The sequence below is a fragment of the Saimiri boliviensis genome, chromosome 2 (assembly GCF_048565385.1).
Source record: "Saimiri boliviensis isolate mSaiBol1 chromosome 2, mSaiBol1.pri, whole genome shotgun sequence".
NCBI classification, from domain to species: domain Eukaryota; kingdom Metazoa; phylum Chordata; class Mammalia; order Primates; family Cebidae; genus Saimiri; species Saimiri boliviensis.
This window is the reverse complement of record NC_133450.1, coordinates 180,836,425-180,859,111: the sequence shown is the minus strand read 5'-3', so window position 1 is coordinate 180,859,111 and position 22,687 is coordinate 180,836,425. Positions and strand designations below refer to the sequence as shown.

The window sequence follows — 22,687 nt, the reverse complement described above, 5'->3', positions numbered from 1 at the left end:
GCCACATAGTGCAGTGGACAAAAGTAGAGATGATGGAACCAGACTTATTACTAGACTGTGACATTGGGCACATTTTTTTAAGGACGCTGAAAATCAATTGCATATCTCTAAAACAAGGACAATAGCAGTACTTCCTTCACAGACTTGTGAGGAGTAAATGGTATGATATATAGAAAAACACACAGCATGATGCCTGGCATGTAAACCATGGCTCTTTTTAAATTATTAAGCAGTTTGCTTAATCCAGGCCCTGGTCTCAAAAACTGTAATATGGAAGGAAAAGTACGCTCTGAACATGCCTAAGTAGAAAGAAATAATTTGACTTAGTGGTAATATTATAACAATTCTGTCACCAAGTAAAGAAGAAATGACTCTGCTTCAAAACTGGAAAAGAATGTAATGCCTTATGAGAACAACTCTACTTTGTTTCCAAAAGGCTAACTTTCAGGGAAATGCGTTGAGGATGCCGTCCTGTGTGTGGAGGCCTAGGAGCTATCGGGGTAACACTCAAACCCAGATACCAGTTTTACCTGCTCTAACAAGAGGGCAGCGACACAGGCTGTGGATGAGGAAAGGAAAGCACCTCCCGGGTGCTGTTTTATTTAATTGCTCAAGCCATCACTTCATTTACTTCCATCTTAGGTAGGGACAGATTCTCATGTGGCCATTTTACTTCCTGTGGAAAGCTAATAATAATTCAGGTAAAGTAAATGCTTTTGTTTTCACAAGGGCATTGTAGATCAATCAAGTATGTCCCGTTCTGTTGGAATAATACACTCTTGTACAGAATTAGAGAGACTATAAAACCCACATCCTTTGTACAACAGAATTGGATTAAAGACAAGCAATTAATCTCCTCTGCATTTTCTTTTCAGGGGCATAAGACTTAAGTATTGTACATGTTTAATTTTAAAATTGTAACCCATTTCCTGTATAAGAGACCTCCATCCCAACTAAATCTTAAATGTCATTGAAATGTCATAAATGTGCAACCAATCTATCAAAGCCAGGTTTTAATTACCTTTTACACTAACTGTGCACTTAAGAAATGATTTCAGATCTTGTCCCATTTGACCCAGTGAAGTAAGTAAGACAGTTATTAATGTTCTCGTTTGAGAGGTAAGGAAACTGAGAGACAAAAAGTTAAGGCTCTTACCCAGAGATACCCAGCAGGTGGCAGGGCCAGATTAAATGCAAGTCTCCTAACTCATAGTCCCAATAATAGCAGCCATAATAATGCCTTTTATCAATGTTATATCCCTCATTTGGAAACCTCTTCATTTTTCTCTTGGGCCAGAGAACAAAGCAATTCAGGCGATATCAAACCACCAGAAATCTCTCTTACAACAGGTAGATGTCTGCCTATGTGTCTACCTGATAACTAAGACATAGTTAATTACCACAAAGGTTCTGATTTGGCCAACTCAATTCTGGGTGCTGATTAAGCAAGCTTTGGATAAAACCCACAGATCTGTAGTTTATGTTTATAATATACATTTAATATATGTACTTACACAGTAATACATTTACAGTGTATATTCATTTCAATATTTAAATTCTTAAGTTATATATGGTTCAAAATTCAAAAGACACAAAATTACATTTAAGTTTTCTGTTCCACCTCTGTCTCCCAACAGAGACAAGATAAAATTCACAAAAAGAGGAAGCAACCACTCAACTGCTTCCTCTTTTTGTGAATTTTATCTTGTCTTATCTTCAACATTCCTGCCTGAAAGTCAGCCTTTGGAGAAGGAAAATACACTTCTCAGAAGACATTAAATTTTTCCACAGTTTTGAAGCAGAGTGATTTATCTTCTTGGCAACAGAATTGTTATGTTACCACTAAGTCAAGTAAACAATATTATGTTTGTATTCTTCCAAAGCTATTTTATTCACATATAGGCAAAGATGTGTTTAAGTATTTTTCATACTTTACGTAAATGTGGATCTTCATTGTAAACTCTCTCTACAGATAATTGTACTGTCAGTCTTCAAATGATCAGTCAGCTCCTCCAGAAAGAACATTCACTGCTTTAGAACACAGTAGTTCATCAGACACACCTACATGCTTATTAAAACACAGATTTTGGGGGCCCCATACTTTGAGGACCCGAATCTAAGGCAACATTTATCAAGTTCTACACTAATGTCTTAAATTAATTGCTGACCTAAAATATATTAGTGGCCATAGAAACAGCATCGTGTGGTACTTACTAAGCAGCAGACACTGCTCTACTCACTTTACCTATGTTAAATTATTTAAGCCTGCAACAATTTTATGAAGTAGGTATTGTTGTTATGCCATTTTACAAAAATAAAATTGAAGCAGACAGGTTAAGTAACTTCCCCATTTTAATTCATTCAGGTGGTAAGTGCTAGGACCAACCTGATTCCAAACCCATGGGCTTACCCATCAGTCTGTATCACCTTCCTGCCCTCAAGATGAGGCCTAATAGATACTTGCTTCCATATAATCAGCACCAAGTTTGATTAAGAACCACTTTTCTTCACTATAAAGCTAAATGTGAAAACATAGCGCAAAAGACAAATATCTACTTTTTATATAGAAGACATCTTAAGACACTAAAATTTGTGTCAGATTTCACCTATAATGAATTTAAGAAATTTTCAGTGCACTTGCAGCCTTTCAGAAACAGTTTCATGAAATGAGACATAACAGTGTTTTGAACCCAATAACAAATTTTCTATTTTGTACTTTTTTATTTTTTATTATACTGTAAGTTCTGGGATGCAGGTGCAGAATGTGCAGGTTTGTTACATAGATTAAGATGTGCCGTGGTGGTTTGCTGCATCCGTCCCCCATCATCTACATTAGGTATTTCTCCCCAATCCCCCCGCTCCCTGCTATCCCTTCCCTAGTCCCCATACCTCCCAACAGGCCCCAGTGTGTGATGTTCCCCTCCCTGTTTCCATGTGCTCTCATTGTTCAACGCCAACTTATGAGTGAGAACATTCAGTTTTCTGTTCTTGTGTCAGTTTGCTGAGAATGGTTTCCAGATTCATTCATGTCCCTGCAAAGGACATAAACTCATCCCTTTTAATGGCTGCCTAGTATTCCATGGTGTATATGTGCCACATTTTCTTTATCCAGTCTATCACTGATGGGCATTTAGGTTGGTTCCAAGTCTTAGCTATCGTGAACAGTGCTGCAGTGAATATACATGTGCATCTGTCTTTATGATAGAATGATTTATAACCTTTTAGGTATGTACTCAGTAATGGGATTCCTGGGTCAAATGGCATTTCTATTTCTAGATCCTTGAGGAATCACCACAGTGTCTTCCACAGTGGTGGAACTAATACATACTCCCACCAACAGTATAAAAGTGTTCCTATGTCTCCACATCCTCTCCAGCATCTGCTGTCTCCTGATTTTTTAATGATCGCCATTCTAACTGGCATGAGATGGTATCTCAATGTGGTTTTGATTTGCATTTCTTTAATGACCAGTGATGATGAGCTTTTTTTCATGTTTGTTGGCTGCATAAATGTCTTCTTTTGAGAAGTGTCTATTCATATACTTTGCCCATATTTTGATGGGTTTTTTCCTTGTAAATTTGTTTCTTTCTAGATTCCGAATATTAGGCCTTTGTCAGATGGGTAGACTGCAAAAATTTTTCCCATTATGTTGGTTACTGGTTCTAATGATAGCTTTTTTTTTTTCTTTTGCCGAAAGAAGCTATCATTAGAGAAGCTCTTTAGTTTTATTAGATCTCTTTTGTCTATCTTGGCTTTTGTTGATAATGCTTTTGGTATTTTAGTCATGAAGTCCTTGCCCATCCTATGTCCTGAATGGTAATGCCTAGGTTTTCTTCTAGGGTTTTTATGGTGTTAGGTCTTATGTTTAAATCTTTAATCCATCTGGAGTTAATTTTTGTGTAAGGTATAAGGAAGGGATCCACTTTCAGCTTTCTCTTTATAGCTAGCCAGGTTTCCCAACACCATTTATTAAATAGGGAATCCTTTCCCCTTTACTTGCTTTGTCAAATTTGTCAAAGATCAGATGATTGTAAACGTGTGGCATTACTTCTAAGGCCTCTGTTCTGCTCCATTAGTCTATATCTCTATTTTGATACCAGTACCATGCTGTTTTGATTACTGTACCCTTTTAGAGTAGTTTGAAGTCAGGTAGCATGAAGCCTCCAACTTTGCTTTTTTTTTTTTTTTTTTTTTTGCTTAGGATTGCCTCAGCTATGCAGGCTCTTTTGTAGCACCATATTAAGTTTAGGGTGTTTTTTTCCAATTCTATGAAGAAAGTCCATGATAGCTTGATGGGGAAATCATTGAATCTATAAATTACTTTCAGCAGTATGGCCATTTTCACAATATTGATTCTTCCTAACCATGAGCATGGAATGTTTTACCATCTGTTTGTGTCCTCTCACTTCCTTGAGCAGTGGTTTGTAGTTGGTTTTGTAAAAATACAATGTGCTTATTTGGTCACATAAAATTTATGTACAAAATTATATACAGTATATAAAACAGTGCCTTAATAAATATGGTGCTATTTAATTCAAAGCAGTCAGGTACTGTATGTGCTAGATCTAACTTACATCAGCTTTGCAAGAGTCAATTGTTAATTTCTCACAAATTTTATAAACATGTTGATACCATATTGTCAGGTGGAAATTGATCATGCTAGAAAATATTTACATCATAGTAATCAGCAAAAGCTAGAAAGCAGGACTTCCTCAACCCCTGCCCACCCATTTTCCCCGCCCTCTGGAAAGCTGGTTGTTAAGCATTTACCACTATTCCAAGTAGGTCTTGAATCCTAAACCAAACTCTACTTCATAGGGACTTTTAAAAAGAAAGATAATTTAAATAGTGCATTACTAAGGCTGGCACATTAAATAACATGTTAAGCACAGTATTGAGTTCTTAACTTCAATCACTAAATTCTTGCCAGTAACCAAAAATGTGGATTGGACACACAGAATTTTTCTCTCATCCCTTTGCTATTAAGGATCTAAATAATTATTTCTGCACAGTCCTTAAAGCTAAACATATGATGAGGAAAAAATGCCTCTAGGTACTCAGTGTGATATTCCTAGGATGCAAATCACAAGTCCAGATTTTTAATAACTCCTCTGGCAACAGAATGAACAATGTGGAGTGTGTCTGGGGCAGGTTTGATAAGTTTGCATTGTGCTTCTAACCTGCCTGTCTTTGACCCTTGTACCAAGGATTTTCTAAAACCAACTAGCATTTTGGAATTTTCTAGTATTAAATAGGCTTGGAATTCCTCAAACAGGTTGAGATTCTTCTTAAATTTGCCCTGTCAACCTTTTCTTTCTCTAAACTGATAAGCAAAAAACCTTAACTTTTTCTTTTTCTCATCTTAGTGATGGCTGAAATGTTGAGTAAATTACAGGACTTTATGGTATTTTAATTACCTACTCCATGTTTGTTAAGCCCAACTGTTTATGGTCAAAACATCCATTCAGTAAACAGAAGAAATACTGACTGCTTTTGTGCTGGGAACACCTGAAGCTTTGCTAAGCCCCGAATAAAAGCATGCAATACTGGGTGGTAATGAACACAGTCATGGTGATTAGCATTGCATGGACTGTGCTGCAGGTTCTTCAAGGGAATTCACCTTATCCAAGTAGTACCTGCAGGTCTTTGGTGACTCAATAGGAAGGTGAGTCTGTCCTGTGTTTTTTAGACATTCCTACCGTCCTTCAAAACTGTACCAACACCCTAGCACTCAAAAGCCCCCTAAAAGCTTTCTCTAAAGACCTCTGATGACTCCTAATAAGACAGTGAATAAAAATAAATGGTCTTCAATTGCAGCTCTTTTGCTTAATCCCAGGAAGAGTGAATAGGACCAAAATGGAGGCATCATGGGGGATTGCAGCTTCTTCAATTTTTGCACATGGATGACTCCCTCATTTCCTTACCATTGCCACAAAGGACACTGATGTTTAATTTTACGTATCAATTTGAATATAACTAAGAGATGCCAGGATAGTTACCAAAACTTTATTTCTGGGTGTGTCTGTGATGGTGTTTCTAGAAGAGATTAGCATTTGAATCAGTAGGCCAAGTAAAGAAGATGTGTTATTACCAATGTGAAAACATCGTTCAATCTGTGAGGGTCCAGAGAGAACCCAAAGGCTGAAAGAGCCAATTCTCTCTCTCTCTCTCTCTCTCTCTCTCTCTCTCTCTCTCTCTCTCTGTGTGTGTGTGTGTGTGTGTGTGTGTGCACGCGCGCGTGTGTGTCTCTCTGTCTCTGTCTCTGTCTCTTCTTCAGCTGAGACATCCATCTTCTCCTGCTCTCTGATATGGGAGCTCCCGATTCTCAGGCCTTTGGGCTCAGTCTATACTGTATCACCAGTTTTCCTGGTTTTCTGACTTGCAGAGAGCAGATGGTAGGACTTCTTGGTCTTCATAATTGCATGATCCAATGACCATAATAAATCTGTGTGTACATTTATGTGTATCCACATCTTACTGGTTTTGTTTCTCTGGGGAAATTCTGACTAAAACAGACTCCTTAAATAAATGCCATTGTCGGCTTAAAGTAGTGGATTCTCCAGTTTTAGTGTACTAAGAAATCATTCTGGAAGAGTATAATAGGGAAGAATATTTGTTCTGATTCATCAGGTCCAGGGAGGTACCCATGAGTCTTCATTTTTAATGAACGATTTCAGATTATTCTCATTCAGGTGATGAATGGACCACTCTTTCAATAGAAGAGTGTAGAACAGAAACTCTGTTCTAAGGAATTCACACCTCTTAAGGAGGAGCAGGTCAAATTCTTTTGTGACTTATAGCAATAGCTGTGAAATTGAAGCTCTAAAGCATTTAAGGCATGATATGTTTCAGCAGGAAAGGATGAGAAGCCAACGTGGTTAGTATGTTTCCTAGGGAAAAGAGTCACTGGATGAGGTGGGAACAGTCACCGCTAGCTTAGCCCAGCCTTTGGGTTTTCAGATGTAGCTTCTGAGTATCTTTCTTTTCTGTGGAAAGACGACCTGGGCTTCCTTAAAGACAACTTGAAGATCCTAGTATTGCCATTGCAAGAAAGAAATGTTACTTTGAGAATAATCAAAGGACATGCTGGTTCATTCAGCCATCTTTTCAGTTTTCATTTTGACTTGCATGAAAAAAGAAGTTAAACTCTTTATTCTATAAATTGGTCTTACAGTGAATGGACCTGGGATTGAGGTGCTGGAGACCAAGTCCAGATCACAAGGTGTCCATCGCTGTCGAGGTCAGCACTAGTCCAGACCCTGCACGGAGGAGCTGTGGCTTGTTCATGACAGACTGAGGTTGTGGAAGGATTTTTAGAAGGGTTTTTAGGCGGACAGGGAAAGGAAGATTAGGATACGAAGGGGAAACTCTCCTTGTTAAACCAACTTGCAGAAAGTCTAGCTTTCTTACATCCCAGGTTTCCAAAATGTTGCTATTCTCCTCAGACAATTTTATCTAATTAACATCTATTTTTCACTTCTTTACGCAGTAATCAGCCTTGAATTACCAGAACCCAGCTGCTGATGCTGAAAAGTACTGAAAAATCAGATTCATACAATAAATCCTTAGATGCCCTCATCATCTCCTGAACCAAGACAGAGAAGTTTGATTCCTCAACTTCCCCATCTTTTACCTACATACCTTTCATTCCTCTCTCTTTTTTTTTAATATTCCTTTTTATAAGTCCTTTTGTGACTTTGGTTCCATTCCAGTACCCATTATTGAAGGCCTTAGGGAGTGGATTAAAATATATATATATATATATATATATAAACATGAACACTAACAGAAGTTTCAATCTTACAAGGTTAGTAAACACTTTATGCATTTACATATACCAATTTTTTCATTTGGTATTTAGGAATAAAATCATGTTGAAGAGCATTCCATCTAAATGTAGCATTCATGTATCTGCCACAGAGAAATTTATCTTCCAGAGAAAAAAGTTCGTCAGCACTTTACACATCCTGTGTTACTTTTTTAAGAGATGCCATTGAAATCTGTCCCCAAACAAACTTAACTTACGCTTAATTAAAGAGCTAATTATTTTGATATAACGATTACTTCTAAAAAGATTACATTTCATGCCAAGCACCATTGCTCACGTCTGTAATCCCAGCACTTTGGGAGGCCAAGGTAGGTGGATCACTTGAGGTCAGGAGTTTGAGACCAGGCTGATCAACATAGTCTCTACTAAAACAAACAAAAAAAGCCAGGCATGGTGGTGCGTACCTGTAATCCCAGCTACTTTGGTGGCTGAGGCAGGAGAATCACTTGAACCCACCAGGTGAAAGTTGCAGTGAGCCAAGATCACAGCCACTGCACTCCAGCCTGGATGACAGAGCAAAACTCAGTCTAAAAACAAAAAAAAGGTGAAATTTGAAATTATTTTGCATGTGCAGATGTGCAGTATGTACATTTTATAATACTCTGGCCACCTAAAAACTTTGGGTGAGAGGAAAATATGGGAAAGACTAAGAGGGAAGGGAAGGAAGAAGAAGGGGAAGAGGGCATAATAAATAGAAGAAAGAGAAGGAAAGATGGAAAGAGTAAGAACAAGAGAAATAAAGGAGAAGAGAAAATAAAGAGGGGGAAGAGGAAGGAAAACAATTAAAGAAGAGACAACCACCATTTGCTCAGGGCTTTCTCTATTCTTGGTCTTTATCTACTTTATCTCATGGAAGTATCAAAACAAAGAGTAGAAAGCTGTAGATGGTATCCTTGACATTGATAAGCTCAGGCCTTATGAGTTTACATACTGTAATTCACAGTTACCACATTACAAAATCAGAAATCGGACTCATATATGGCTATTCCAAATGCCCTATTCTCTTTCCATGTTATTTATTTTCATGGTTATGTCTATGTTCATAGCATGCATTGTATCTTCCGGGTCTTGATAATCAGTTGCTGGTTCCAATTTTTAATCATGAAGTCAGTGCCAACTCTAACAATGCTGATAAGAAAATAACATAGTTAACTTTTATTAGTCCAGTTTCTTACAATGACTATCAGAACAAGGACTGAGAGTCAAAGGCAACATTGTTTCTATGGCTGTTAATAGACTTCATAAACATCCTTCTTCTTACAGTGAAAAAAAATGGAACACAAAAATCAGTGTTTACTCAGCGTTAAAATGCAAAGCCCTCACTGTTACAGTCCTCTAGCTGTAAATGTGACAAGGCCCCCAACAGGCAGGAAAATCTGCTGAGTTCCAGTTCCAAGCCTCTTACCTGATTTTAGACAAGTTTTTCCTAAAACTACATTAATCAATTAGGAACAAAGAAAGATTCCCCCGAGCCCAAGGGAAAAACCAACGACTGTCAAGAGGGAGGGTCTACATGTCCCAGGATCAGAGGTGGCCATATGTCCTCCTTTGACTAAGTCTCTGTTTTTCACTCCTGCCCAGCATTAGTACAAACAGTGCCCCCACCCCTGCAGAAGTGAGCCAATATGGGCGGGGTAGTCTGTGGGCACTCTACTTGTAGAAAAACTAGATTATCAGAGTAGATACAAATGTAGCCCCTTTTACCTTGGATGTTTCATGCTGAGAACATGAAATATTAATACATTATGAAGCTTTGATAAAACAAACTGGTAAATTAGATAAAAGCTGCTTGTTTAATTTACAAAATATGTTGACAGATAGGGCTTAGTTTTTCTGCTACGGCAGGTCTACAGCTTCTCAAAGATGGTAGAGGGACCGCAGCCAGGTCAATGACAGATCAGCCTTGGAATCCTAGCTCTGCCACACTAAGTGACCTTGATCCAGTAGTTCAGATTTCCTGAGACTCAGTTGCCTATTGTATTAACCGTATAGGAATAATGCCACCTACCACTCAGGGGTTTTTTGTTGTTTTGTGGGGCTTTTTTCTTTTACTAGAGTAACTAGGACTTTAGAGCCAGAAAGACCTGACTTCAAATCCCATTTCTCCTACTGCTATCGCTGCAAGTCCTTGTACAAGTAAACTTAACCCAGAGACTCACTTTTCTTCTCTATAAAATGGTAATGAGAACATTTCCTATCTCGGGGGAGACTGTTTTACGGACTGAATAATGCATATAAAATAATATGTCTTAAGTATTTTTACCATTATTTCCAAATATATAAAAATATTTAATTTTTTAAATTACACCTTAAGTTCTGGGGCACATGTGCAGAACATGCAGATTTGTTACATAGTTACATACATGCCATGGTGGTTTGCTGGATCTATCACCCTGTCATCTACCTTAGGTATTTCTCCTAATGCTATCATCCCTCCCCTAAGCCCCACCCTCTGCTATGCCTCCCCTTTCTTCCCAGCCCCCAACAGGTCCCAGTATGTCATGTTCCCCTCCCTATGTCCATGTATTCTTATGTTTTAACACCCAATTATGAGTGAGAACATGTGGTGTTTGGTTTTCTGTTTTCAGTTTGCTGAGAATGGTTTCCAGATTCATTCATGTCCCTGCAAAGGACATAAACTCATCCCTTTTAATGGCTGCATAGTATTCCATGGTGTATATGTGCCACATTTTCTTTATCCAGTCTATCACTGATGGGCATTTAGGTTGGTTCCAAGTCTTAGCTATCGTGAACAGTGCTGCAATGAATATACCTGTGCATGTGTCTTTATAATAGAATGATTTATAATCCTTTAGGTATGTACTCAGTAATGGGATTCCTGGGTCAAATGCTATTTCTATTTCTAGATCCTTGAGGAATCACCACAGTGTCTTCCACAGCAGTTGAACTAATTTACACTCCCACCAATGGTATAAAAGCATTCCTATGTCTCCACATCCTCTCCAGCATCTGTTGTCTCCTGAATTTTTAATGAACACCATCCTAACTGGTGTGATGTGATATCTCAATGTGGTTTTGATTTGCATTTCTTTAATGACCAGTGATGATGAGCTTTCTTTCATATGTTTGTTGTCTGCATAAAAGTCTTCTTTGGAAAAGGGTCTGTTCATATCCTTCATCCACTTTTTGATGCGGTTGTTTCCTGTAAATTTTTTAAAGTACTGGTAGATTCTGGATATTAGCACTTTGCCAGATGGGTAGATTGCAAAAATTTTCTCCCATTCTGTTGGTTGCCGGTTCAATCTAATGATAGTTTCTTTTGCTGCACAGAAGCTCTTTAGTTTAATAAGATCCCATTTGTCTATTTTGGCTTTGCTGCCATTGCTTTTGGTGTTTTAGTCATGAAATCTTTGCCCGTTTTTATGTCCTGGAATGGTATTGCCAAGGTTTTCTTCTAGGATTTTTATGATGTTAGGTCTTATGTTTAAATCTTTAATCCATCTGGAGTTAATTTTTCTCTAAGGTGTAAGGAAGTGATCCAGTTTCAGCTTTCTGCATGTGGCTAGCCAGTTTTCCCAACACCATTTATTAAATAGGGAATTCTTTACTCATTGCTTGTTTTTGTCAGGTTTGTCAAAGATCCGATGGTTGTAGATGTGTGGCATTATTTCTGAGGCCTCTGTTCTGTTCCATTGGTCTGTTTCTCTGTTTTGGTATCAGTATTGTGCTGTTTTGATTACTGTATTCTTGTAGTATAGTTTGAAGTCAGGTAGCATGCTGCATCCAGCTTTATTTTTGTTGTTGTTGCTGTTGTTGTTGCTTAGGATTGTCTTAGCTATACAGGCTCTTTTTTGGTTCCATATGAACTTTAAGGTGTTTTTTTCCAATTCTGTGAAGAAAGTTCATGGTAGCTTGATGGAGATAGCATTGAATCTATAAATTACTTTGGGCAGTATCGCCATTTTCACGATATTGATTCTTCCTAACCACGATCATGGAATGTTTTTCCATCTGTGTCCTCTCTTATTTCCTTGAGCAGTGTTTTGTAGTTCTTGAGGAGATATTTCACATCCCCTGTTAGTTGTATTCCTAGGTATTTTATTCTCTTTGCAGCAATTGTGAATAGGAGTTCACTCATTATTTGACTCTGCTTGTCAAATAATGGGCCTATAGGAATGCCTGTGATTTTTGCACATTGATTTTGTATCCTGACACTTTGCTGAAGTTGCTTATCAGCTTAAAGAAATTTTGGGATGAGACAATGGGGTCTTCTAAATATACAATCATGTTGTCTGCAAATACAGACAATTTGACTTTCTCTTTTACTAACTGAATACCCTTTATTTCTTTTTCTGGCCTGACTGCCCTGGCCAGAACTTCCAATACTGTGTTGAATAGGAGTGGTGAGAGAGGGTATCCTTGTCTTGTGCTAGTTTTTAAAGGGAATGCTTCCAGGTTTTGCCCATTCAGTATGATATTGGCTGTGGGTTTGTCATAGATAGCTCTTATTATTTTGAGATACATTCCATCAATACCTAGTTTATTGAGAGTTTTTAGCATAAAGGGCTATTGAATTTTGTCCAAGACTTTCTCTGCATCTATTGAGATAATCATGTGGTTTCTGTCTTTGGTTCTGTTTATGTGATGGATTACGTTTATAGACTTGCATATGTTGAACCAGCCTTGCATCCCAGAGATGAAGCCTACTTGATCATGATGAACACGCTTTTTGGTGTGCTGTTAGATTAAGTTTGCCAGTATTTTATTGAGGATTTTCACATCTATGTTCATCATGGATATTGGCCTGATGTTTTCTTTTTTAGTTGCGTATCAGGATGATGATGGTCTCATAAAACGAGTTAGGGATGATTCCCTCTTTTTGTATTGTTTGGAGTAGTTTCCGGAGGAATGGTACCAGCTCCTCTTTGTACCTCTGATAGAATTTGGCTGTGAACCCATCTGGTCCTGGACTTTTTTGGGTTGGTAGGCTATTAAATATTGACTCAATTTCAAACCTTATTATTGGTCTATTTTGGTCTATTCAGTGATTCAAAGTTTTCTTGGTTTAGTCTTGGGAGGGTGTAAGTGTCCAGGCATTTATCCATTTCTTCTAGATTTACCTGTTTATTTACATAGAGGTGTTTGTAGTATGCTCTGATGGTAGTATGTATTACCATGGGATCAGTGGTGACACTTCTTTTATCATTTATTATTGCATCTGTTTGATTCTTCTCTCTTTTCTTCTTTATTAGTCTGCCTAATGGTCTATCTATTTTGTTGATCTTTAAAAAAAAAAAAAACCAGCTCCTGGATTCACCGATTTTTAGAACTGTTTTTTGTATCTCTACCTCCTTTAGTTTTTCTCTGATCTTAGTTATTTCTTGTCTTCTGCTAGCTTTTGAATTTGTTTGATCTTGCTTCTCTAGTTATTTTAATCATGATGTTAGGGTGTTGATTTTAGATCTTTTCTCATTTCTCTTGTGGGCATTTAGTGTTATAAATTTCCCTCTAGACACTGCTTTAAACGTGTCCCAGAGCTTCTGGTATGTTGTATCTTTGTTCTCATTGGTTTTGATGAATATCTTTATTTCTGCCGTCATTTCATTATTTATCCAATAGTCAATTAGGAGCAGGTTGTTCAGTTTTCCATGTAGTTGTGTGGTTTTGAGTGAGTTTCTTAATCCTGACTTATAATTTGATTGTGAGGTGGTCTGAAAGATGGTTTTTTATGATTTCCATTCTTTTGTATTTGCTAAGGAGTGATTTACTTCCATGTGGTCAATTTTAGAATAAGTGCAATGTGGTACTGAGAAGAATATATATTCTGTGGATTTGGGGTGGAGAGTTCTGTAGATGTCTGTTAGGTCTTCTTGGTCCAGATCTGAGTTAAATTCCTGGATATCCTTGACACTTTTCTGTCTTGTTGATCTGTCTAATATTGGCAGTGGGATGATAAAGTCTCCCACTATTATTGTGTGGAAGTCTAAGTCTCTTTGTAGGTCATTAAGAACTTGCTTTATATATCTGGCTGCTCTTGTGTTGGATGCATATATATTTAGGATCATTAGCTCTTCCTGTTGCATTGATCTTTGTTGTTTTGAAGTCTGTTTTATTAGCAACTATGATTGCAGCCCCTACTTTTTTTTTCTTTCCATTTGCTTGGTAAATCTTCCTTCATCCCCTTATTTGAGCCTATGTGTGTCTTTGCATCTGAAATGGGTCTCCTGAGTACAGCACACTGATAGGTCCTGATTCTTTATCCAATTTGCCAGTCTGTGTCTTTTGATTGGGGCATTTAGCCCATTTACATTTAAGGTTAATACTGTTATATGTGAATTTGATCCTGCCATTTTGATGCTAGCTGGTTGTTTTGCCTGTTAGTTGATGCAGTTTCTTCATACTGTCGATGGTCTTTACAATTTGGTATGTTCTTGAAGTGGCTGGTACTGGTTGTTCCTTTCCAAGTTTAGTGCTTCCTTCAGGAGCTCTCGTAAGGCAGGCCTGGTGGTGACAAAATCTTTCAGCAGTTGCTTGTTCATAAAGGATTTTATTTTCCTTAACTTATGAAGCTTAGTTGGGCTGGATGGTAAATTCTGGGTCAAAAAAAAATCTTTAAGAATGGTAAATATTGGCCCCCCCTCTCTCTTCTGGCTTGTAGGGTTTCTGCTGAGTGACCTGCTGTGAGTCTGATGGGCTTCCCTTTGTGGGTGACCCAACCTTTCTCTCTGTCTGCCCTTAGCATTTTTTCCTTCATTGCTACCCTGGTGAATCTGATGATTATGTGTCTTGGGGCTGCTCTTCTTGAGGAATATCTTTGTGGTGTTCTCTGTATTTCCTGGACTTGAATATTGGTCTGCCTTGCTAGGTTGGGGAAGTTTTACTAGATAATATCCTGAAGAGTGGTTTCCAACTTGGTTTCATTCTCCCCATCACTTTCAGGTACACCAGTCAAACGTAGATTTGGTCTTTTCACATAATCCCATATTTCTTGGAGGCTTTGTTCCTTTCTTTTCACTGTTCTTCTCTAATCTTGCCTTCTCTTTTTATTTCATTGAGTTGATCTTCAACCTCAGTTATCCTTTCTTCTGCTTGATCGATTCAGCTATTGAAACGTTTGTATGCATCACAAAGTTCTCATGCTGTATTTTTCAGCTCCATCAACTCATTTATGTTCTTCTCTATGCTGGTTATTCTCATTAACATTTCGTCTAACCTTTTTTCAAGGTTCTTAGTTTCCTGGCATTGGGTTAGAACATGTTCCTTTAGCTCAGAGAAGTTTGTTATTACCCACCTGCTGAAGCCTACTTCTGTCAGTTCATCAAACTCATTCTCCATTCAGTTTTGTTCCCTTGCTTTTGAGGAGTTGTGATTCCTTGGAGGAAAAGAGGCATTCTGGTTTTTGGAGATTTCAGCCTTTTTGCCCTGGTTTCTTCCCATCTTTGTGAATTTATCTAACTTTGGTCTTTGAAGTTGATTACCTTTAGATGTGGAGTCTGAGTGGCCATCCCTTCTGTTGATGTTGAAACTGTTGTCCTGTTAGTTTTCCTTCTAACAGGCCCTTCTGCTGCAGGTCTGGTGGAATTTACTGGAGGTCGACTCCAGACCCTGTTTGCCTGGGAATCACCAGCAGGGGCTGAAGAACAGCAAGAATTGCTGCCTGTTCCTTACTCGGGTAGCTTCGTCCCAAAAGGGTCCTGCCAGATGCCAGCCAGAGCTATCCTGTATGAGGTGTCCTTCAGCCCCTGCTGGGAGGTGTCTCGCAGTCAGGATGCACAGGGATCAGGGAGCCACTTGAGGAGGCAGTCTGTCCCTTATCAGAGCTTAAGTGCTATGTTGGGAGATCTGATGCTCCCTTCATAGCTGCCAGGAAGGGATGTTTAAGTCAGCTGGGGCTGTATCACAACTGCCCCTTTTCCTAGGTGCTCTGTCCCAGGAAGGTGGGGGCTTTATTTATAAGTCCCTGACAGGTATCTGCCTTTTTTTCTGAGATGTCCTACCCAGGAAAAAGGAAGTCTAGTGACAGTCTGCCTGTAGAGGCCTTGCTGAGCTGACGTGGGCTCCATCTAGTTGCTGTGTAAACATCTGTGTGACTTTGTTTACACAGGTGAGGTTAAAATTGCCTACCTGAGCCTCAGCAATGGCAGATGCCCCTCTCCCCACTGAGCTTGAATGTCCCAGGTCAAGCTCAGACTGCTGTGCTGGCTGCAAAAATTTTATGCCAGTGGATCTTACATTACTGGTCTTTGTGTGGGTGGGACCCACCAAGCCAGATCACTTAGCTCTCTGGCTTCAGCCCCCTTTTTCAGGGAAATGAGTGGTTCTGTCTCACTGGTGTTCCAGGAGCCACTGGGGTATGGGGGGAAAAAATGCTGCAGCTAAAACCTGGGGCACCGGTGTTGTAAGCACTAGAGGGAATCTCTTGGTCTGCAGGTTGTGAAGACAGTAGAAAAAGTGCAATATCTGAGCCAAGGTGCCAGAGTATCAGGAAATGTCCCTAATGGCTTCCCTTTAGAGAAGTTCTCTGGCCCCTTGTGCTTTCCAGGTGAGGAAACACCCCACCCTGTTTCAGCTGACCCTTGTTGGGCTGAACCCACCGTCTAATCAGTCCCAATGAGATGAACCTGGGACCTCAGTTGGACACGTGGAGATCACCCAGCTTCTGCGTCAGTCTTCCTGGGAACTGCGCACTGAAGCTATTCCTGTTTGGCCATCTTGGTGGAAGTCCGCTGAAAGATATGGAATAAGGCCTATAAATGATTTGTTTCAGAAATTTTTAGTTAATATTTCTTTTTTTCTGGTCACACATGGTTAGCCCCTTACATGCCTACTTTGAAACCAGTTTTCTTATTGGAAAACTAAAGTAGAGTTCACCTAGTTGTACATACTCAATGAAGCTTTCACATAAACATAATCTATGAATTATACTCCTGAAGTAGCTAAGTTAAAGGCTCAAATGACTTTGTTTACCATAAACAAACAAATTGCCAGGATTCATTCCTTTAAGCTGTTTTATACTGTATTTGTGTTCTTTCATACTTTATCTGTTTTTCACCTTCATTTTGAATCATGATAATCTGTTTGCTGAGCCATTTACTGGTTTTCTTTCAGTACAATTTATTTAGATGAGAATAATTAGCATATGTATTACATGAATGTAAATATATTTTAAATAATGTGATTTCCTATGATTCCAGAAATGTTTATCAAAATACAAATAAACTAGAATATATACATATTTGATCTTCTCTCTCTCCCTCTTACATGTATTTCCTTAATAAAGAGAGAGAGAGAGGTGGGAAATTATAATTTTATATACAATCATATATTATCAGTTTTTTAAAATGGTGGAGGTAAAGTACTCTAACAAGGAAAACAGAAGTAGTAAAGAAAAAGGAGACTTATCTTCTGCCCTAACTTTATAATGTGACCAATTAGTCAACTAAAGACACAGCATCTTATCTATGTGTGTTGCTCATTCAAAACAGATGTTCCCTATGATTGAATTTTGAAGGACTTTTATTGCATGTTTTTGTTTTTATTGTCAGTTTCCTCAAAATCACTGCAATATAATACACATTGAAAACATTTTTTAAACAAAGGAAGAGAAAGCAGAACTTCTGGAATAAGTAACTACTACCTATTGCACAATCTAACACTTAAAAGTTTGGCATATTTCCTCCCAATGTTTTCCTTGACACATAAAGGTATTTTTTCTTAACTATGTTCATGATGTAGACATAAATTTATTTTTTCACTCAATGTCTTTTTCATATAAACATTTTACAAGTAAATGTCTCCTATAGCCATCATTTTAATTCCTGCATAATAGTCAATTGGAAACATCGGTTTCCAATTATTTTCCATGGCGGGACATTGTTTTTTCAATATTTATATCTATTAAATCATGTACTAAAGTGCATCTTTGCAGCTTAAAGTTGTCATGTGATTCAAATTTGGAAAGTCAAATTAATATGATTAATTTGTTCACTGGACAGTGTTTCCTTACTAGACCATAAGCTGTTTGAGAATAAGTATTGCATTTGCTCATCTCTGTGCCCAGCTCTGCTTTGCATATAAAAAGTAGCCAGAAGGTGTTTATGGAGTTCAATTAAATATACTTTCTACTTTGATAGTTTTCTACTCTGTTTTGGACAGAACTCAAACAATTAGTTGGCAACCATCAATAGATAGAAGTTCCCAAATATCTACTAAAGAAAAGAGGCAAAAAATATGATACTTTTTGAAATGTAATGAATAGCATGTTCTTGCTTAGCTTGATACATGATTTTTTTTTACAGGTTGCATTTCTACCACCTAGGAATTTAGTATGAATTAAGAGTAGGCAGGCAAATGGGAATTTTAGATGCATCACTCTATCTGGCAAAGGATTACATTAACAAAGGCCAGAGTTAAACCTTACTATGCAAGACGTTTTTGTCTAATGTGTAAAAACTTGCACACAGAGTTAAATAAATAGACAGTAGGTAATTTTCCAGATGCCTACGTCTTCTCCGAAACAACTTATAAACAAAAAATAGAAGCATAAATCTAGGCATACTTACTAGATTCATATTAATATCAATTGCTATTTATTTTGGCAGAGGCTAGCTACCTACCTACCAACCCTGTTTCATCTTCTTCATAGGCATGTAGCTAAACTACATTTTCCTGCCTCCTTTGCATTTAGTTGGGTGTGCCCACATGACTGAGTTCTAACTGATGAAACATGAACAGACATTATGAGTTTATTGTTGGGTCTGGTTTATGAAAACCTCAGTATTATGATCCTCTTCATCTTTTTTCATATCAAATGGAAAGGACTTTAAAGACCTAGAAGAGGGAGGAGCCGCAGAATAGAGCCCAAGTCCCTCGATGTCTTCACGGAGCAGAACTAATAAACTTCTATTGTTTTAAGCCACTGAGATTTAAGGGTTTATCTGTTATAGAAGCTGGTAGAAATTTATATTTCTTCATTTCCAGAGTGTTCCAGAAGGGATTTAAGACAGCTATCTTGTCTGCACAGCTTTAAGTAAGAAAGAAGCTAAAATGTCTAGGTGCATTCAGCACCAACTAATTAAAACCAGGTAACCTCCAGAGAGATGATCTTTTGTTCATAAATATCCACACTTGAAAGAGTCCAGTTTTTTGTGGAACAATAGATAAAATTCAAAAATCGGAAAGGGAAGCTACTTAACAGAATTCTCCTCTAGTTGATATTTTCCCAAGTAAACTTTAGTAACCTTATGAGGGAGAGGTAGTTGTTCTCCGTGGGCACACATTCTAAAGGGCCTGGGTGGGTTTTGAAGCCTGGGCAATTATCACAGAAGGCAACCAAACTTTCTTTGACCCAGTCAAAGTGAGGCACGTGTTTCTTTTTCTCATTTTAAGTTGTTATGGGATACATGTGCCATGGTGGTTTGCTGCACGCATCAACCCATCATATAGGTTTTAAGCCCTGCAAGTATTAAGTATTTGTCTTGATGGTCTCCCTTGACTTTAGCCCGAAGCCCTGACGGGCCCCAGTGTGTGATGTTCCTCTCCCTGCGTCCTTCTGTTCTCTTTCTTCAGCTCCCACTTCTGAGTAAGAACATGCAATGTTCAGTTTTCTATTCCTGTTTTAGTTTGCTGAGGATGATTGTTTCCAGCTTCATGTATGTCCCTGCGAAGGATATGAAATCCTTTTTTATGGCTGCATAGTATTCCATGGTGTATATTGAGGCATGTATTTCATAGCTTGTCCTAACTATGTTTAGAGGAACTTAAGTAACTTCTTAGCAAAAATTTTTGCACTGGGTGCGACTACCTCAGTTGTTTTCAGCTATAATGTAAAATACTTAACAGACCTTAACATCTACCTTAATGGATTGCCTCCAGATTGCATATCCTCTCTATTTACATCAAAAAAGGTTTTCAGTACTTCCGGCAGTTGAGAGATTTTGTGTCATACCATGAGCAACATTTCCCTTTCTCTAAGTCGTGATGATAAAAGTATAGAGCTCTGACTTTATGTGCACAATCACATTTCATTCACACAGTAACCCTGTAAGAGTTACTATTATTCTCATTTTAAAGGTAAGAAAACTGAGAATAACAAAGGATTAGATTTAAACACAGTTTGATGATTGCGTATCTTTTAGCCATTACCCTATACTGCCTTACAGATTTGGAGCATTTCACATCACATTTGTGAGGCCAACAGGCATCTTAAGCCAACTTCCCTTTAATTAGTAATATTAATTTCAAAGAGACAAACCTCAAAGCTAGAGAAAAACACTTTCATCATTAAAAATTTGAAGTAGAATAGGCATACTATATATGCCCAAGAATTTCTATGTAGGCCAAAAGGAGATTCAGAACTGTAGAAGAGCAAATAATTTACATTTCAAAGAGATCAAAATAAACACGAGAACAGAGGGCTCTCCAGTTTCAGGAAGGATTAGACAGAAACTATTAATTAATGACTTAGGACAAGCTTTGCTAATTGTTCACTAATCACTTGAATACAAGATGAATTTGTGTTTTCCAATAGATACAGTCCAGTGGAAATCAGAGAAAAAGATACCAAAACAGAGCCCACAGGGAAGATGAGAAAATTGTGTGTGGTTTTGTGTGTGTGTGTGTTTTTAATTTTTAAAAGGAAGTGTTACTGAACAAAAATCTGCTTTTTAAAATAGTTAGTTGCTCTCTATTTGCAATGAGAGGTATTTCCGTGATAATGTATGAGAAAGCATGAGAGAATTATAGGGTAAAAGTTAAGAGCTCAAAAAAACCTGGATTTAAAAAATAGGTAAATGATACATCAAGCAAGAAAAGTTCTTTCCTCTTCTCCTGAAACCAGGAGAAAATTGCTTCAACAGGATTATATGGAAATGTTAATAGTCTTTGCCTGTAGTTAAAGACACATCATGACTTGTGTCTAACTCCTTCCTTGCAAATCTAGAAAACTAATATTAGGCTAGATATCCTCTTTTGTGGCTTGTGGTAAAGAAAGTTGCTGCTGCATTGGGACTGCTCTGCCTTTCCAGAGTTTTTTGGGCAAATGAGTTTTTTCCGCGCCCTTGAAGGCAATATACACGAGGGAGCTTCTTTATAATAAGGCTACTTGGAAGAGGTTCTAAGACCTCTGTAAATAAGATCTTCCTAGAGACAAGCCAGAATAAAGATTCACTCATTCAGATGAAAGGAAACTACATAGAGGATAGCCCTTGATTGTGGGTCCTGAAGAACCCCCAGAAACTGCTTCACAAAAGGAGTGAGCTTTAAAATTCCCCAATCCCAGAGAACACTGTTATCTATAGCACAGTTCCAATCAAATAACAATTTTCTTGATCTTCTTACCACCCCTGAATAGAGAAAATAGAGGAAAAGAATAAAGATGCTATCTGACTACATCGCCTGCTCAATTTACGAGTTGTATACCCATTTTATATCATTTTCCATCAATTTCATTGCATTAAATCATATTAACAGCTAATTCAGCTACTTTTTATACAGATAGACTCTCACATTGTCTTTAAAACCTTCAAACCAAACAGTAATTGCCAACATGTCTCAGTCCCTACCCTAGTAACTATAGACCAAAATACTATCTTCAGTTACCTCCAGAACTGATCACCTGCATATGGCTAATCAAGAGGTATCTACAGTAGTAGGTAACTAACTGTGTGCCTACTTGCCTGAACCACTGAGTAATTTTATTATTATACCTGTAAATTTTAACACATTTGATGCTCCCCAAGCCTGGCTTTCATTTTGGTGTTTTCATTTCCCCCTGAATATTCTCCAAGTTGAGCCTCAATATTGAAAGTTTCCATTCCTTCCTTACCAAAAATAAGTAGAGAGAAACAGATATAATGCAATGCTTTGGAGGATAATTAGAAATCATATATAAAGCTATAATTTATTTATATATGAAAGACAGCTCAAATCCAGTGTTTCCTGACAGGTCTGGGACTTTGGGTTAGATCTCAAGTTGGTTTGAAAGCACTTAGGTAACCCTGGCTGAGTTTCCAGACTTGCTCATACTAAAATTGATTTATTTTAATTTTCAAATGTTTTATACAACTTTCACATCTCTTCCAGATCTGATTTTTGTAGAGACCAGGATTTCTGAAGTTACAATTGTAGACATCTGGAAATTACAGCCTCAGATTTCATTAAAAGCTTTGCTTTCTTTTTTTTTTTTTTTTTTACCCCTACCCCAACCCACTCTTCACCTACTCCTCTCCATTTGGGAAATAGCTTTACTGAATTCAAAAAAAAAATTTATCATTAGATAGTCTGAAAGTTTCAAGAGATTCCTGTGCTATCCATTTATTGTTTTGTGCCCTTTGTTCAGTTGCCAGGGAACTAAATTAGTCATAGGATTTCCAGGCTAAGCAATTTATCATTACCTTATCCATCAAAGCAGCTGTTTCCGCCTAAACTTTCTTTTTAAACAACATACAACCACCATGATCTCCTGCCTTTCTTACTTGTGTTTTTAAAAATAAAGGCTGCTTGAAATTCTTCACTTTCTCCATTTTACCAGTCTCTTCACTCACCTTATCACTTCATCATCTGTTTGAGGACATCTTTCTGCACGGTTCTCCTGTCTTCAGAGGAAATCCATGCCTTTATTTGGTTTTTCTTCAGTCCTGACAAATACTGCTTCAACAAACCATATCATTATCCTATAAAAAATAATAAAATTATAGCTATTATTTATGTGTTAGGCACCATAGACACCACCTTTAATGCTCATGGTTATTCTGGATTATCAAAAATTCACAGAGGAGACAGAATCATAGACGTAGATGACTATGTCCTATAGCTAATAAATGTCAAAATCAGAATTTGGGCCAGGTCTGAGTGAGCTCAAATTTGTGATTTCAGGTCTTTTATGTTCCTTCTTTAAGT

At 37.8% G+C, this 22,687-nt stretch overlaps 1 protein-coding gene and 1 long non-coding RNA gene across 2 annotated transcripts in view; one reads left to right on the top strand and one right to left on the bottom strand.

The window, feature by feature from the left end:
* The window catches only part of LINGO2 (leucine rich repeat and Ig domain containing 2), a 342,878-nt gene that overhangs the window by 308,702 nt on the left and 11,489 nt on the right, over nucleotides 1–22,687 (top strand). The gene's annotated exons all lie outside the window — the stretch shown is intronic.
* LOC141583743 (uncharacterized) overlaps nucleotides 10,298–22,687 on the bottom strand; it is a 32,751-nt gene continuing 20,361 nt past the window's right edge. Inside the window, exons 6-7 of the long non-coding RNA XR_012516625.1 lie at nucleotides 22,333–22,461; nucleotides 10,298–16,515 (exon numbers count right to left, since the gene is read on the bottom strand). This is a non-coding gene — a long non-coding RNA (uncharacterized LOC141583743). The remainder of the gene's footprint in view (nucleotides 16,516–22,332; nucleotides 22,462–22,687) is intronic.